This window comes from Phalacrocorax carbo, unplaced genomic scaffold, assembly GCF_963921805.1.
Source record: "Phalacrocorax carbo unplaced genomic scaffold, bPhaCar2.1 SCAFFOLD_58, whole genome shotgun sequence".
Lineage (NCBI taxonomy): Eukaryota > Metazoa > Chordata > Aves > Suliformes > Phalacrocoracidae > Phalacrocorax > Phalacrocorax carbo.
Genome location: NW_026990389.1, coordinates 409,325 through 423,519, shown reverse-complemented (window position 1 = coordinate 423,519; position 14,195 = coordinate 409,325). Strand labels below are relative to the sequence as shown.

The 14,195-nt window shown below is 35.0% G+C and overlaps 1 long non-coding RNA gene across 1 annotated transcript; it reads left to right on the top strand.

Moving 5' to 3' along the window:
- The first annotated feature begins 682 nt into the window (after nucleotides 1–682).
- LOC135311102 (uncharacterized) lies at nucleotides 683–8,577 on the top strand. The gene is made up of 3 exons (XR_010370967.1): nucleotides 683–786; nucleotides 2,157–2,251; nucleotides 8,476–8,577. It is a non-coding gene; the product is annotated as an uncharacterized LOC135311102 (long non-coding RNA).
- Nucleotides 8,578–14,195: the final 5,618 nt, after the last annotated feature.

The following is a 14,195-nucleotide window of genomic DNA, read 5'->3' as shown; positions in this document are numbered from 1 at the left end:
GTAAAAATTAAGTATGTTAAATTATGCAAAAAAGCAGCATACATTTTAAGTATTTCAATAGTGTGTTACTCTCTACATAATTTTAAGTAATGAATATAAGGGTAGTGATCCTTGCTAATTAAAATAAAACCCCCCACACCAACCCCCCACCCCCACCCCCACACACCAATTTAAAATACATGGTGTTTTCTTATTTGGTTTTGCTCTTTACCAGTGCTAACATAAATAGTAAAAGCCTACATTTATATAGTGTGATAAATCTCAGATGATTTATCTTGGTTTTGGATGAAGAACTTCAAATGGTATTTGAGTTATTAATGTTTCAACAGAGGGCACTCATGTGCTTTGAGGTAACACCAAATCACTGTGTTTTTAAAGGTGCTCAGAATAAACTGCTGCTGAAGATAACAAATTTTGTGGGTTAAAATATAAAAATATAATTTGATAGTGCTTGGGAAAATTGGTCATTGTAGTATTAACATTTTGATTTCATGTTCCTCCTAATTTTGTATATTTGCTTTGTTCCTTTGGACATTTTAGAGTACATTGAGGCAGCAGATTCATTTTGCCTTGAACTGATTCTAATAGATGCATTATTATGGCATTCTAGCTGAGTTGCTATTCGTCTGTTAGAATTAACAGTTGTAATAATGAATGAGAATTTAATAAATACATTCTTTACAGCTAAGAAGACAGTAGAAGAATCAGAAGAAAAGAAAGCAGCTCAGTCAAAGAAAAAGATTAAAGAATTAAGAATTTTGGATGGAAAAAGTGCACAAAACTTATGTAAGTGATGCCAGATGCATTAGGCATATAACTAGCATGTATACACATGCCTGTTGTTAAATGTTTTATTTCTTTTTTGTTTATATGTGCAATATTATTTTTCTAAAAACTGGCTAATGTGAAGATGAGTCTTAAGCTCAGAAGTTTTTTACCTATAAATGATTTCAATTCTCTTGTAAACTTAAATGTTAATGAACTATTTTAATTTTAAATAGAAAGTTGATTCTTTCATTAATTGCTTTAGACTGAAAGGGTGAGGGAAGGCACAGTGTTGTAGGTTGTGTGGGTTGGGGTTGAGAGGCTGTTCCTAACATTTTTTTCTGGTTAGAGCAATGGAGAAATAGAGCTTGATGGGGGTTTTTTAAAGAGAAAAATATTACGAAATAGGTTAAGTGCAAATACTACTGCTATAAATTGCAAGGGAAACAGCCCCACCTATTATTTTTAGCTTGCTGCTTCTTTCTGTAATTATGGAGAGAAATCAGTCATTGAGAGTAGTAGATTCTTTTATTTGAATTGAAAATACGGTAAAATGTCACTAGTCCATCTATGCCTGTGTCAAATGAAGTGTGTAAAACCAAATCTGTGTATTGTTTATTACCACATCCATGAGCACATTTTCTTAAGCAGAAAATGCACTATGATACAAGTGATATAAAACGGAAGTTTTGAAAATATGGATGCAGGAAAATCAGCCATAGTAGTTAGGTTGAATATACAGCACTTTATTAAAACTGTATGCTAATCCATCTGTGTTAGGATAGTTTGTAGTTTATTGAATGGGGCTCTGAGATCACATTCCTTTGAGCAGTCCTATCTTTGAAGGGTGTCACAATATACATTCTCTCTTGTGTAAGTTTAGTTACCCTGAAAAGTGATAGAGAGGGTATTGGTTTTTTGTCTTTGCCCAGCTCTTCATTATCCTTTTGACATGGAATTTTTTCTAGAATGTCATGTAAATATCACTCAGCCAATTGTAAATTCAGTACAGCTATTCATGCATGGTTATGAAAGCAAAAAATAATAGCTGAAGTCTTCTAGTGGATAAATTAAGCCTGTTTAAGTAATAATGCAGATATGTCGCCAATCATAAAGACAGGAGTTGATTGCTAGAGATAAGTAACACTGCTCGGGAGCACCTGAGGCTGATGAAACAGTTAAAACTGTTGTCATAGTTTCATTTCTTAGAAGTGAAATTTGTAAGTTGAACTGCAGTAGTGTGGCTCCTCTACTGTTTGTTTTATATGGAAAACTTCATAATGAATTATCTTGATTTGGATCAATATATGATTTCTGAGTTGCTAGAATTTATTTGCTTTATATCAATCTTTTTGACTTTTTGATTCTAATTACTTATTGCTGAATTTCAGCGATATTTTTGGGTTCTTTCCGTTTGCCTTATGAAGAAATAAAAAATATAATTTTGGAGGTTGATGAAGAGAAGCTGAGTGAATCCTTGATTCAGGTATGTGAAAATGTTTCTGGTTTTGTTCGTAGATTGTTTTCCACATAAAAATGCTGTAAAGGTATAAGAATTCAAAAGTAAGAGTAGTCTAGAGTTTTCTGGATATCAGCTACCAATGCATCAGTTGTGTTTACCATTTTATTTATTTCACCTCTACTTTTGAATATGGTCGATTATAGCAGGAAAACTGTCTTTATAAGACACTGTTAACAAAAGTACTTTTGAATCTAACTTTATGGAATTTCTCTTTCGAAAAGAAGCCTCTGATAATTCCACTTCTCAGTTTTGAAGGCAAGCATTTACTGGATTAGGCTAGTGGATAATGAAGTTTCATCAGTCTTGTGGAAACATCTCTGCTTGTCACTAGTCATAGATGAAACTACCTGAATGTTTCAGGATACTGCTACAATCTAAACCCCATCTGTAAATCAAGCTGACTCTCAAGCTGGTTTGGTCTTATCTTGAGCCCCAAATCTCTCCAGTGGAGACAAGAAAGTATGGAATACAGCTTCTTTGCATCCCTCTGATTTCCTCTCAGCAGGAGGAGAGCAAGTGTGTCACACCCCCATGATCTCTGGGGCATGACAAAGTGTGACAGAGAAACATGTCAACTTAAATTAAAATGGCATACAGATGTAGCACACCAATGATACTGGTATTGAATTGTTTAATATACAGAGATTGATTCTAGCTGACATACTCGCCTCTACTTATCCTTTTGTCCTTCCCTGTCTCCTGCTTGCACCCTTGTCCCCATAAGGCTTTCTAAATTATTTTCTTTTCCTTTCTTGGACCTGGGCTAAACTGACTTGCCTGGTCTTTTCACAGTTAGTTATGTAATTCAGAATGTCTTCAAATCTTAACATGATTTTTTTAAACAAAATTACTATGTTGCAAAACATACAGTGAAAATGGAATGAAATTCATTAAATTAAATTTAATTGTCCTTTGCAGTTTTTCTTGTGCCATCAAGGCCCTCTTATATTTCTGGAGTTTCGTTTTCCTGAGGCTCTAAAGGAAAGGCTGCTATTTTCTCATAGACCTCAAACTATTGGACTCTCAGCAGTACACACAGTTATGTTTTCTCATAGTGTCATATTCTGAGACTTAAACCACTTAACCTAATGTGCTTGAAAACATAGTTTCAGTATCCAAAATTCTCATTCATATTTCAGTTGGGATAATCCTTGATTAGTTTTTTTCCCCTTCCTGGTTTTTGGGTTGCTATGGCATAAGGTTTTTGGAAGTTCCCATTTGATGGGAAACTACTTCCCGTCTGACATAATTTGATGTGTTTCACTGTGGCATCTTGCTTCAAGGTGTGCCAGCATGAAATTGATTGGGTTTGGGTATGGGCCCTAAAATTAAATACAGGACATCTCTAATATATATTTACTTTTCTAAAAATACTATCTTTGGCTGCTAAGTATGTTTTCTTAGGAAGAAGCTTATGCACATGATACGTAGTACTTCGTAATATAAAGTCTTAAGTTTATGCTTATTGATCAGGCATGTTGGATCATTTCACTGAGAAGCCTACAGGATTAGTAAAATAAAAAAATCAACAGGAAGAAAAAAACCCACCTTGAATACCTCAAACGCAGGGTAGTTTCATGTTGGTATAGTTGCCTCTACAACAAATGTGGAGATATCTTGAGACCCGGATTAAGAGAAATAGGATGTAATATGTTGTTCTGAAATATAAGTTCATGATCTTACGTGTAAATTGTAAGATGCTGGAAGGTAATGTTGCTTTTCAGTTGGAAATGCTTGAGGCGAAGTGAGTCTGTGCTCAACAGGACAAGTAAAGCTACCACTGCGGTGGAGCTGTAGGTGGAGCAGCAGAGCCCTCACCCGGTTCCAACCACCTGCCCACCCTGGCCTACTTGCATAATGAGAAGCAGAAAAGCCTGCAAGCTGCACAAGTGTTGTTCAGTAGTAGCTGAAGCATCGGTGTGCTTTCAACACTGGTTTGGTCACAAGTCAAAACAGCATCATAGGGGCTGCTATCAAGAAAATTAACTTCATCCCAGCCAGACCCAGCACACCATAAAAAACGCAAATATGATTGCAAGGTGTATCAGGTCAAGTATTTCCAGTAGAGAGCATAATTATTACACTTTTGAATAATGAACTTGTAAGACCTTACCTAAAATACTTGGTACATTTCTCAAAAATGAATTCAAAATGGAGAAGCTGAACTTAAAAACTACTTAAGATGATTGAGGGATGGAGAAACAGTCTACAGAAGGAAGATAGAAAAGATGGATTTGATTAGATTAGCAATATAAATAGCTGAGAGGGGATATGACCACATCATATCTATATGGGGAGCTGTGATGTGCATAAGCATCGGGGAGAAAAATGGAGTTGCGTAAGTAAAAGGCAGTGTTACCACCAGAATAAATGTTTATGAATTCATCATGAATGCAACTACCTTAGAAACTCAGCTGCCTATAATCTTCGAAAAACCCGAGGCTTTGGAGATTGGTCCGTTTCTGAAGGGAATGGTGTGGCAGAGTCACTTCTAATAGCGGGGAGATTTAGCTGATAACCCAGAAGAGATACCTTCTGTGTTTCTGAAGCTATTCTTAGAAATATGTTGGGTAAATGGGCTGTATCATCTATTTCATGTTCAGTCTATTCTGGTTTATTTTTATTCTAATCTTCTGACTGAGTTCTTAACTAGTTTACTAGTTTAACAGTTCTCAGTACTACTGATTGGAAAAATGTTACGAAGCAAACCTTGCTTTCATTCATGCTTAGGATAACTGCACATGTGGAAGCTGCTTTGTTCCAAATATCAAAGTGGTGAAAGCCAAATGGGTATAGCATAACTGAGCATATAGAAAAGTGCTTTTTCAGTTATGCTTCTCAATTCCTCATTTCATCCTGCTTTTATAACTTATATTGTAATACTTCCTAAAATTAATTGGATTAATCAGTTTGAGTATGTGTAGTTTGATATACTGTTACAACTATTCCATGAGGAAAACACTCTAGGAAAAAATATTCTTAATTCCCAGTGTGCCTTTGAGATAAGTTCTTGTAAACATACAGTTGTCAAACATCTGTGCAGGAGAATTCAGGGCATTGTGACAGTGAGTAGTGAGTGATAGTTTCAGCCTCCTAATGTCAGCTTTAGATTTCTGCTACTTCATATGTTTAAACAAACTGCTTTACCCTGTTTTTATTTAAGCCCAGATAGTCATGAATACATTATGAAACTTTGTTTCCTAAAGTACTAACAAGGATTTGAGGGTGTGATCACTGAAGCCTTTAGATTAATTTTCAGTTATTCAATACAAGTAATGAGAGTAAACAAATTTAAACGTATATATGGATGGCTGCAGTGCTAGTAGAGCCAAACTCTCATCCTTAGAAGCTGAGGGTAAAATGAGTTGGTCTCTTAGCTCTAGACCATAAAGGGGTGTGGATGAAGAAAAAGAAATCATGAAGCATGCTAAGAGATTTTGGTTACAGGGCTAAAAAACCAGGAGTTTTAGTAGTAGGTACTTCTATTTCTGTATTGATGGGGGAAAAAAAAAAGGTTTACTGTAAGTTTATTAATGTGTGATGAAATATAAATATTTGACAAATACTGTGAAATTACGGATGCTGGCCTTTGTTCAATAGTCTACTTAATTAAAATAGGTTTTAAATAATTACATTACTTAGTTACTGCCTGATCTTTACCAGCATTAAACAGTCAATCAAATGAGCAAGAATGTTTTACAGATCCTTAATTATTTGTTAAGTAGAAATTTGTGGGACATGGTTTTGGGTTAATAGGAAAGGGAGCATGCTTAGGTTTAAACACAAGGCCATAGCTTAATTGTATGACGTACAGGTGAATCTGATGCTTATCTCTGTCAAGTATATTGAACTGTGCTTGCTGAGACACTCAGTAGCTCTTCAGTGTAAGGGTAAAAAAAAAAAAAAAAAAAATCTTTCTGTTACAGGGATGTTTTGTATGAGACTGCTTGTCATCTTTATTTTTCCTTATTAAGATGGCTGACTATTTGATTCTTTCAGCTTGGAGAATTAAGTTAGCTATCACTTGTAAATTTGACAAATTAGACTGATGCATTTCTGGAAGTTGTACCTTAATGCCTAGTTCATCAAGCCTGGCAGAGTGATCAGTAATCAAATTCTCATAATGAATAAGAATATTGCAAGAGTGATGGCAAGATTGGTATGTTCTACAAGTAAGATGTGTACCTGTAATTGCACAGGTTTTCTCCAGTTAAGGTTTTTATAGCTGGAAAAAACATGCTTCTGTAGCGCTGGCTGTTTTTTTTTCATTTGAAAAGGCACATAACTTTTTTTCATATCAGAGTGTTTTTGTAACATAGACCTAAAGAGTCATTATCGGTTCTCTGATAGTGTCAGTGTGCATGTCCCTTTTATTCACATCTTACGGGACCACATGGCAACACACCTTTTCTGGTGGGAGAAGAACTGATGTGCCAATAACCGAACCAGAAGAGCTTCAAGTTAAAGGAGCATGTTCTGAAATGTTTTACTTCTAAGACTAGTGTTGCAGAAAGTGTCAAAAGATTTAAATTTTGTAGCTGTAGCACATTACCTTGTCTTCACTAAAATCTGTGTTGTAGTTAAAATGCTATAGAACTGCATATTCCATAGATACTTTGTTGGAAGTAAACCTCTAAACCTGATGGTGGTTCTAACATTTACTTTATGCAAGTTTCAGAGGATGGCTTGAGTAGGACCTTCTTGTTGAAGAACATGGACTTAATCCTTCTCTCTTTAATATGTTGGCACCCACTGCCTTTGTGCAGAAGAAAAAAATGATTTTTGTGTGAAGGCATTTTTTTTCTTAGTTGTTTGGTACCGGAGTCATTGCACTGTGGAGTTGGGTGAATCTCATGGTGATTTTTCAAAAGTTATTAATAACAAAAGTGCACTACTTCTTTGGCCCCTTTATGCATATTAAGTGTCTGTATCCAGCATACAGAAACAGGTTGTCTGCTTTTATTATGCATTTAGGCAATTCTCCCCCTCCAAAAATCCCCCTAAGGGCCACAGTGAGAAAGCAGGAGGCATGGTGTGTTCACCTAGATACGGAGGTATTTCTGCCTCCTCTGGAGAGAAATGTCTCCAACTCAGTCCCTTTGATTTCTTCAGTGGCTAGTACTTGCCCTTAATTCAACACCCTTTGAAATTCCCCGGAAGCACACTTGCCTCCAAGCTACTGCAGTGTTTTGGATCCTGTTTCCAGTCTCCAAAATATTACATCGTTTTTGTTTCTTGATTTTCCTGTCATAAGTCTTTAATATGAACAAAGGTGGTCAATGGAGATCGAAAATGAAGTAAAGGGCACCCTCTGTGTGTGGACAGCTGTAGTGTAATCGTATCAGTTAGTAATACTTTAATTCCCTTGGTTTTTTGGTCTTAAGATTGATGAAACTTTTTGAACAAAAAAGGCCTATTGACTCTTGCTAGCTTGCGTGAGTGTAAATGTCTACTCTTTTTCCCTTGAAGAATTATATTATTCTTTTGTTTTCAACTAGCATATATATATAAATTAAATACGAGCTAAATTTTTACTTGAGTATCTCTTAAAGTATTCTTCAGTCTTAATATAAATATTTTATACATTTAGTGTATCTGTATTTTGAGATGTTAAGATCATATAATAAATCATACAGTTTTGCTTGGGGACATGTATAAGATTTCAAGTAGGTTCTACTTTATGCCGAATTCTGGCATATACAGATCCAGAAGATCTGTACAATTGTGAGATGTTGCTTATTTTTATGTAAAGTGTTTTTAAGTTAAGTTTTACGTAGTTATTTGGAAGGTCTAAAGATTTTTACTTTATTTAAGTAGTTATGTGTTGCTTTACCCAGACCAGTTATTTCTTGGTTAATATTTAATGGCAAGATGCAATCATGAAGGCAAAAAAAGATTGTAGATAGAGTGTAATTCTTCAGGGTCTTACACCATCAAGAAGTTTTGCCCGATTTTTTAATACTGAGAAGGCATTCTTCAAGTTAGAGACTGTAACAGAGGTGCTGATGTCTGTATTAAGTAATTACTGGTTTGATTTGATGTTTATATAGTGTTAAAGCTGCATAAATTAAAATAAGCTTCCCATAATTTCCTTGTGCATTTCCATGTTGTGGTGTTTTAAGCATGTTATTTTAAGATCTCAGCTAGCTTAATATAACAAATTTAATATAATGCCTTGTTTGTTTTAGAACCTAGTGAAGAATCTTCCTGAGCAGAAAGAACTCAATGCCTTAGCTGAATTAAAGGATGAATATAATGATCTTGCAGAACCAGAACAATTTGGAGTTGTGGTATGTATTCATGCAGTAATTAACTGGAGAGTTCTATTTTGTCAAATAGATTAAAAAGAAAAAATTTATGTTTAAATTATTTTGGTTAGTGTTTTTGCAAGTCCTGCAGTAGGAAAAGTTACCATTTATTTATTGATAATTAATAATCTAAAAACCTTTGTAAATACATATTATGTGTTTTTCTGGAAGCCATTATGGTGTGCAATTAAGAGCAACAGACACTTCTGTGCCAGACCAAATCTTTTGCCTGACTGTCTTGCCTTGTATGCAACTCTTGTATGTTTATTAAACAGTTACAGAGAACACTATGTTCGGGTAGTTAAATTTCCAAGAGTTCATAAACGGCCCATTAACTTAATGACATTGACAACTTTGATAAATTTTTTTCTGCTGTATCAAAAACTGTAAACAGCTGAAAGAGTTAATATGGCTGTAATATCTCATGTTTTACTCTTTGGTTAAAAAAAAAAGTGTGTGTATATATGTACACATATATGTATGCATGCATATACATATACAATATGTGTGTATACATATACACACACAAACACATAGAAACTTCCAAAACTGATCTAGAAGAGGTATAGATTAATCTTAGAACTGAAATCATAGATCATACTCTGTTGCTTTTAGTGTTGTTCGTGTGTATAGCTATTCTAAAAGTAGAGATATCGAGTATTATAATGGCTAGAACCTGTCTCTGAATGAAATTATAAAATTTGCATAATTTACCCTAATACCTGCTGGTAGTCGATTGTATGATACCAAGTACTAAGCTAGGACTTGGAAGACTCTTTTTTCTGCTTCTGGTCTTCTAATGACCTGATAAGTCCTTAGGCAAATGAGCTCCTGTTTTCACTTCACTCTGTCAGTCCAAGACTGTAACGATGGTGATGTAGCCTCTGTAATGTGTTTAGAATTCATCCGTAACTTCACAGGAGCTAGGTTTGCTCTTGCTGGATTTTTATAGTGTTATGTACATTAAAATGTATTAAAGCTAAATAGAGGTCTATTAAAAGGAAAGAGTAAAACCAGTATTTTACTAAAAAGCTCTGATTTGAACATAATTTGTCTTCAGAAGCGCCTTTTGAATGATTTGGGGGGTGAGAGGCATGGGGAAAGTGGTGGGAAAAGAACATAATGTGACCTAATGAGATTTTTGGAGAGGATTTAGAAAAGGAAAGATATCAATGACTTCTTTTGAAAAACTTTAGGCTATTGATTTTATTTTTTTTAATATATAGCATAAAGTTCCAAAAATGTTTTATTTTAAAACAAAGATGAGGAATTTTTGTACAAATGTGATACGTTATTTAGTCTTATTGCAAAGTCTGCAGTAGTAAAACATTATCATCTATTTATTGATCTGTAACAGTCTAAAACTCTCTATAAATATATATTTGGTACTTTTATTGAAGGAATTATGGCATGCAATACATAAAAAAGATTATTATAGTATAATATAATAATATATCACAATGTCTTTTAGATGTATATTAAAACATCCATATATATGACTGTATATGGGTATGTATTATCTGCACATATATGGATATACTACATGATATATAATCCATATTATATTTCATATACATACATATATATGTGTGCGTATATTTAAAAAATCTGTTTAAAAGCACTGGAGGAATACCTTGTTACGTCTTTGTCGTGTAACATATGCTTTCGGACTGACTAAATCAATGGGATGGAATGGCAGTAGTACTTCCTAAAGCTGGGCTTTTGATCCCTGGGAAGGCAGGTGGGCAGGCCACAACAGTTGCCCTGTCTGTTTTGCTGTTTCCTGCTTATTTTTGAAATGGGAAGGGGCAAAGGATGCCAGAGAGCAGCTGATTTACCAAATGAATATTTCCTTATTTCCCTCCTACATAAATAATGCCAAAGTGGGAAATCAGATTTTATGCAAGGAGAGTATCTGAAATGTGTCTAAGGGAAACACAGAATGGAAGCAAGTGAGGAATAGGCATTAGGACAAATGAAGACTCTGATGCCCATGAATTCTATTCAGTCAAATATCTAAGAAAAGAAATTCAGAAAATTGTGCATAATTACCTTTTTTTAAAAGACACTGTAGGCATTCCTCCATTTTACTGATGTAAGTTCCTTAATCTGTCACCCCTGACCTTTATAACTTGGATCCTTTCCCAACTCAATCCTTCTTCTGCCACACATTTCCCTTTTATAAACGTCATACCTACCAAGTCTCTTCTGCTTCAGCCTTTCTCCCCTATTCGTTTTTTTCTGCATTGCTCTCTATAGCTTTTATGTAAAGATATTTCTGAATTAGTATCTGTTTATCTGCATCCTCCCATCATGCTGCTCTATGGTGGGTGGTAGTAAATTACCCTTCTGCTGAAGAAAGCTGTGACAGTGGCACTGCATTCAATATTCAGCCACCTTTGTGGTCAACTATGTTTTCCTTATATACAGTCAGAATTTTCTGAGTGTTGTCTTGTATTTTGCTTCTTGTCCTATCACCATGCGCTTTCAAGAATCCTCTGGTTCTGTCTTCTCTGTACTATCTCTTTAGGTAGCAACAGATAACAGAGTCAAGAGCAGCTATTCAGAGAAGAACAGGTGTTGTGGATTAACCCTGGTAGGCAGCTAAGCACTGCACAGTTGCTTACTCGCTTCCCCCTCCCATCCCCAGTGGGATGGGGGAAGAAGAAAGGAAGAGCGAAAGCAAGAAAACTCTTGGGTTGAGATAAAAGTTTAAGAAGTGAAGAAGTGGAAGAAGAAAGAAAACAAAGGCAAAGAAATAAAACAAAGGCAATTACTCACTGTCTCCCATGTGTTAGACTAATACAGAGCCAGTTTCTGAGCAAAAAATGGCTAACCTACCTGAGCCCCCCAGGTTTTATTACTGAGCATGACGTTACATGGTGTGGGATATCTCTTTGGTTAGTTTGGGTCATTTGCCTGGTCGTGCCCCACCCCAGCTTCTTGAACACCCCCAGTCTACTCACTGGGTTCTGCAGGGTGAGAAGTGGAGAAGGCCTTGTCACCGCAAACACTGTTCAGCAGTAGCTAAAGCATTAGCGTGGTAACAGTCGAAGTCAATGACAGACAACAGAAAATACCATGAAACAGAAGAATTTGCCTGTGAAAAATTAGAATAGTTTAGCTGAGGAATCAAACTAGTCTTAATTAGAGTTACAGATAAGACTTAATATGATCTGTGGTTTTTTTTTTCTCTATGCTTAAACTTTTGCTATTATTATGATGTTAATTAGAGGCATGCTACCAAAAAACATACTTTGATCTTTATAGCTTATTACAAGTGGAAAATTTTACCAATTTGGGGGTATAGATTTTGTAATATCAGGTCAGCCTGAATTTAACTACTTTTATGCTTCTAGGAATTTTGGAGAAGATAATTTTAGGGAGGTATTTTGTATATTGACAAGTTGTTGGCTAGTTTTATAGTATGATTTTTTATTTTTTTGCATCTTTCTGCAAAGCATCTTGCCGTTCATCCATAATATATTGACCTTAAAAGACTACAGCTCTGATTTTGCATGGCAATGCACTTTGTCAGTTGATGTTTCGTACTGTTGTGCTGCAACAGTTTAAATTTCAGGGGGCATACTGAGACCTGGTCAATCACCATTGTAACACAACTTCATGTCAGTATCTCCATTACATTTCTGCAGCTGTAGCATAGGTGGTTCATCTAATTATTGTGCATTATTTTCTCAACATAATGTAGCTGTGCTGTTACCTTTGTAATATATGGAGTTCCAAAATTGCTCTCACATCCTAAAAACTCTCAGTGCTAGTTAGTGTAATAAATTCATTTTGCTGGGTTGTTTCAGTTTGAACACTCTTACATTTTAAAGGGTGCTAGAATGAGGGTGAAGTTATTTTTAATGAGGAATAAAAACAGATGTGAGATATTGATGATGTAGGTTAATGATAATTCTAGTAGTTATATATTTTGGGTAACTCAAATTCCAAATCCTAGAATGATGTATATTCTGTAAAAACAAGACACCAGTCTTGAAAGAGTTTTGTTTAGTCCTCTTCAAAACATACTGCAGAAGATAACGTTTGAGATGATTTGCTGTGTTTTCCTCAGTAGAAGATCTCTGCATATTACACTCCTGATCTCTTCTTTGGAGGAAAAAGTGTGATATATGCTATAAGATTCTGTGAGAATATTGTAGCTAGTATATCTATCAGTGTGTGCCTTAGCTCATGCTCTTTTACCCTCTCATGGAAGTATATAACATCATAATATCGTTATTTAAAAACCATATACATACTGTACAGTGTTTTCCAGATGGATGTCTAATAATAAACAAGATACTGGAGTTCTTCAAGTTATATCTATATTATGTCTGTTTACTTCTCATTTTCTCTGTGATTTCTGTATTTTTTTCCCTTCCGTTTTCTGTTAATGAATTGGGTATTTCTTCTATTGTTGAAGAGGATTCTATTTAAATAATTATGTCAGGTATATGAAATCATACAACAGTGTCTATGCGCCTGTATCTTCATGAATACATTACTGGAGTGAAATGTCAGCCTTTCTGCTTTTTTTTCTACAAATTTAAGGTACAAAGGAAAATGGACGTATCACACTGAAATAGGGAAAATGTTCAGTTATTGTGAGGAGGTTGTTTTGTTTTGTTTTGTTTTTTTCATTTTAAAGTGATCAGATTTCTAAAATAGCATAATAGAAGAAAAAAAAAAATATCTTACTGACAGCATTCCCGCAGGAACTTATCTTCCTCAAGTGTTTACAATGACGTTCTTTGGAGACCTTGGAACTACAGTGATATCATTGGTGCCTTATGAGAAAATGCCCAAGGTAAAACTTCAGTTCACCACTTATCAGGGATGTGTGAAGGCTCTTGGGCTGAAAGGTTTGTTAGGTCACTCTATAGAAGCTGTCAGTCAGAGGAAGCAGACAAGAGAATGTATTTGGGTTTTTTTCTTCAGTAAAAGCAGGAGGGAGAAATAATCCAACTTCAAGGGGGTACAGCATTTTCCCTCTGTAATCAAGTTACATTGTCACATTATGCAGCTTTAAGTTCTGCAGAATTATGGATAAAACAGAATTGGATGGAGGACATAAAAGGTCTTTATGAGTTCATAGGGCATAGTTGAGTTCGAATTAAGTTGATCTGAGAACAAAATGGAATTTCACCATGACAAGGGACTGATTAAAATCTAGCAAGGTGTCAAATCAACTATTTGGAAGTCAGTTCTTGATTTCCTTACCAAAAAAAAAAATTATATCTGATGATTCACTCCTAAAAAATGCCAGACATTCCAAAGAAGCTTCATAACTTCTTTATGTGTAAACATTGCTCAATACAAGGTGGATTTGAAAAAAATACATTATCTTCTGTACTAGAGTGAAATCCTTAAAGGGAGGTTTACCAAAAAACTTCATTTCTTCTCCTAATGGACAACCACTCTGAAGGAAGCTAGGATTATGTTCATGGTGTCTTTTGAATATTTTTTTTCTGTTGAAATTAGAGTCTGTTACTAAAGAATATAATTTCAAAAAGATTATATCTCTTCACTGATGGCAATGATGATTTCCTTTTAAAGCAGTAGCAACATCTCATCTAAGTGATCAGAGTTTGAAT